Genomic DNA, 4,607 nt, shown 5'->3' with positions numbered 1-4,607 from the left:
GGAAGGGAAATTAGCAACCTGTGCTACAACCACAAAACCTGTGAGGATCTCTACTGCCTCTAATCTTCTGTACTGGTCTGCTTATATTGAACTTATGCTCCTTTCTTTATTCTTTTACATTTTACTTACCTCTCCACCTAAATTATAAGCTCCTTGAGGACTCCAACAGCATGATATAGTTTTTGTGTCTTACATGTCTAGCATAGTACTTGGTACATAGTTGGTGTGTAAAATGGTCATTCTCACAAATTATGGTGATGATTATGCCTTTTGGATCTGAAAATGATTGGAATTTATGGCATGAGCTGAAATAGAATAATTTATTCTGAACAGTACATTAAAACTTTTTGGTGAGCAGAGTGTCACAAGCTCTGAGAGGGCTGGAGAGTGAGTGTGTGGCTGCTCTCTAGAGGTGAATACTTTCATATAATGAGGCTTAAAATGGGAAATGGTGAGACCCAGTATTCTCTATGTTTCTTGATTTCTCTAGGCTCATTAGGAGGGTTTTCCTACACACTTAAAAAGTATAAACATAATGCACACTTCTGGTTGCCATGTCCAATCCAAGGGTTGTCTTGGGTGGTCTGTTGAATGGCTGACTTACAAAATAGAGGTAGTTCCTTCTCCCCTTTGTACCCAACCAGCGGCAGCACCAAGGGGAAGACTGGGAGTTGAGTGAGGGGCAGTGGGGCTTTTAGACCTTCATAATTTCACCAGCTTCAATTCTTTGATATGAAAAATAGAAGATTCCCTAGTGCTGTGCAAATGTAGCTCTCCTTTTCCTTGTACTATACTAGAATGCTGCACCTAACTCCTGTTTTTACAGGAACTCTAGAGCTAATATGCCCAGATAAGCAAGGTTTTAGTGCCTTCCCAGTTGCAATGGATGGAAAGATAACAGAAGAAAATGATCGAATTGTGTGGCGTATACTTTGTACACATATTAAAATTTTTACCTAAAAGTGCTTCAGCATCATTTGGCTAATCTTCCTGATGCTGTATGAGATGTTCTCGAGCAGAATGATAATCAACAGACCTGAGGGATTTGTGTCCAGGCTTGTGATCTCATTGAATCCTTGTCACATCTGTGTGAGGTAAGTATTAGCCTGTTTTTAAAGATGAGGAAACTTAATGCTTAGAGGAAGTTGAAGAACTTACCCAATATATATGAGTGTTAAATGATAGAGTTTAGCTCAAGTCCAGCTTCCTTCCCACACACCACTAATTTATGAGTATGCTACATTTAAGATGGGTGATAAGATAAACAGAAATTCTGAATATAAATAGGATTGATGTTTTTAAAAAGGAAAGCAGAATTTAATAGGCAAAGCCATGGAACCCAATGAAATCATGCAGTCAACTGTACTCAGGTTAAAAATTAGGTGAGACCTAACAGAAGCCATGTTGACGCATTTTAATGCAAATAGAGTTAAAACTCCCCATTACTTCAAAAGGCTAATGGTCATGGTTCTAGATACTAAATTGCTATAGGCAAATTTCAGACCAATATACTCACTCTGTTAGCTATCTGGAAAGCTAAAATAAGCAATGGAAGATGGTTGTGAGATCAGAGTGAGGGCTGAAGGATTTCAGAAAAAAAGCAAGAAGGGATTACATATGGATAGTCAGAGAGCTGTCATCCTGTTGGTCAGGGATGAGGTCAGGATACAAAACCCTATAGAGAAAGGCCAGGGTGTGTGTGAAAGGAGTCCTATAAATACAAGGAAATGACCATCTCAACAAGGGAAATGGAATCTAGGTTCATGAGAAAATAACTGACCACAGATGGCCAAAAAGCCATTTACATCATTCATTAATAAAAGTGGCCATGTTGAATGAAATTGGCAAAACCTAGCACCAAGATCGTTTCATAAAGAACTAGAAGAAATGTGAGGTACTGAGATAATCACTTAATAATTTAAAGGCTTCTAGCAAAATGGAGGCTGGGTGACAAAAGAAGTTTTTGAGGTGGCAATTTTAAACAAGGGACCATGGCCTCGGGTGGTGTTAATTTCACTAAGGAGACACAACTGGATCCCAGCTCCTCTGCTGTGTTGGTAGGACCCCATAGAACATTTTATTACATGACTAAGAATGGTTCAAAGTATGCTTTCATGGGGCTCCCGGATGACTCAGTTGGTTGAACCTCCTACTCTTGATTTCAACTCAGGTCATGATATTAGGGTCATGAGATTGAGCCCCACATGGGACTCTGCACTGGGTGTGGAGCCCGCTTAAGATTCCCTCTCTCTCTCTCCCTCTGCCCCTCCCCTCTGCTCGTTCTCATGTACACTGTCTCTCTCTAAAAAACCCCAAAAAACAAAATATGCTTTCATTAGGAAAAAAAATAAGAGCCCTTATGTTATTAAATTGCTTATTAGCAAATTGATACAATTCCATAATATGTCAGAAATCTGACATTATTCTGGTCCAAGGGATCCTCGGCAGAGATTTGCTTTCTAGAAAGAAGGATATTGGGAGAAATATATCCATCAATATATATTTTTTATTTTTTAAGAAAGTCTGGTATGATCAACTGCTTTTTGTTTTAACAGTAGAATTGATAATATTTATGATAACATCAGCAATATATTGCCTATGCCTCATTTTTCTGGGTGTTGTACCTGAGACTGGACCCTCCATTTTTTTTTGACAGGGTGGGGGATAAGACTGAAACTTCTATTAGAGGTGGGGATACAAGTTCAACTTTTAAAAGAAGAATGCCCCCTTTTTGTATTGGGAAGACATCTATTTTAATTTCATGGTTAAGCAAAAATGAAGCAAAAAATTTTTTTTTGCTTTAAGTGATAAAATTAGGAGAGACCAGTTCCATTGTGCGGTCACAAGTTTGTCCCCTTTGTGAAAGGAGTTATATCTCAGCAGAAGCTTCTCTGAGTCTGGGAGTGAGGAAGCCTCTGAGGGGTCAAGGGCTTAGACTGGGTGAGAAAGAATGCTCAGGTTGGCACTGGTGTCTGGGAAGAAGGTCATGAGACACCAGAAGAGAGGTACCAATAAGGGGACCCTGAAGGTACACAATCTAGGGGCCTTGGGCATATTCTAGTTTTACACCAATTGTCAACCTCTTTGTAATTTCTTTAATTACCTTTTGTGATTCCTAAATCAGCAGTAAGATTTGGCTAAACGTGATGGTCTTTTTTTTTTAAAGATTTTATTTATTTATTTGACAAAGAGCACAAATAGGCAGAGCAGCAGGCGGAGGGAGAGGGAAAAGCAGGCTCTCCGCTGAGCAGGGAGCCCGATGTGGGGCTCGATCCCAGGACCCTGGGATCATGACCTAAGCTGAAGGCAGACGCTTAACTGACTGAGCCACCCAGGCGCCCTTAAATGTGATGGTCTTTGCTGAGCTTTAGAGAAGTGAGGGATAGATTCGTGCGCACACTTGGGAGAAGTAGTAAAAGGAAGGGAGCAGAAGTGTGAGGGGAAACAGCGGATTAGTAAGGGGTCAGGAGGTTATAAGGTGCAGACAGGTGTGTGCAATTTGCAACATTCCTGGTAGAATCAGTGAGGGAAGCCTTGTGAAGGGATTGACTCTTGTGGTCAAATGGTTTGGAAGCACCGTCTTTGAAATGTGGAGGGGTAAGAGACAGCTGGATTCAAACTTTGACACAAAAATGCCAAAGTTTTGGTGCAACTTTCTTCGGTCGTCCCGAATCCGGGTTCATCCGACACCAGCCACCTCCGCCATGCCACCTAAATTCGACCCCAACGAGATCAAAGTCGTGTACCTGAGGTGCACCGGTGGCGAAGTCGGTGCCTCGTCTGCCCTGGCCCCGAAGATAGGCCCGCTGAGTCTGTCTCCAAAAAAGTTGGTGATGACATCGCCAAGGCAACTGGTGATTGGAAGGGTCTAAGGATTACAGTGAAACTGACCATTCAGAACAGACAGGCCCAGATTGAAGTGGTACCTTCTGCCTCTGCCCTGATTATCAAAGCCCTCAAGGAACCACCAAAAGACAGAAAGAAGCAGAAAAACATTAAGCACAGTGGAAATATCACTTTTGATGAGATTGTCAATATTGCCCGACAGATGTGACACCGATCTTTAGCGAGAGAACTCTCTGGAACCATTAAAGAGATCCTGGGGACTGCCCAGTCTGTGGGCTGCAATGTAGATGGCCGCCACCCTCATGACATCATAGATGACATCAATAGTGGTGCGCTGGAATGCCCGGCTAGTTAACTACAAAGGAAAATGTTTCAATAAAGGATCATTTGACAACCAAAAAAAAAAAAAAGCCAAAGTTTTCCTCTCCGTAAAAATTTTACACATAAATATCAGTTCTAATTGCCAACTAAATAAATATTAAAAATTCTTTGTTCCTGTTGGTTGGTTCATATAATATCTTGATACAGTTCTTCTCCCATCAATTTTTCTTATTCTGCTCAGTCCAAAACAGGGGCTCGTCCAAGTATTGACTGGAGTTGGACTATCATCTCTGTGCAGGCTGGAGCATCTTCCTCTGGAACTGGTGGGTTTCCCTTGGATCAAACTGTATACCTGCGTGGCTGAGATCTCTAAACCCAGGTCCCCCCTTCACCAGGACACCCAAACCAATATAACCCTCATCTCTCCTCTGCCATTTCTT

At 41.5% G+C, this 4,607-nt stretch overlaps 1 pseudogene; it reads left to right on the top strand.

Moving 5' to 3' along the window:
- Window positions 1-3,689: 3,689 nt before the first annotated feature.
- Window positions 3,690-4,256, top strand: LOC113927155 (annotated as a pseudogene).
- Window positions 4,257-4,607: the final 351 nt, after the last annotated feature.

This window comes from Zalophus californianus, chromosome 7 (assembly GCF_009762305.2).
Source record: "Zalophus californianus isolate mZalCal1 chromosome 7, mZalCal1.pri.v2, whole genome shotgun sequence".
Taxonomy (NCBI): Eukaryota; Metazoa; Chordata; class Mammalia; order Carnivora; family Otariidae; genus Zalophus; species Zalophus californianus.
The sequence above is the reverse complement of the archived record's forward strand: the minus strand, read 5'-3'. Positions and strand labels throughout refer to the sequence as shown.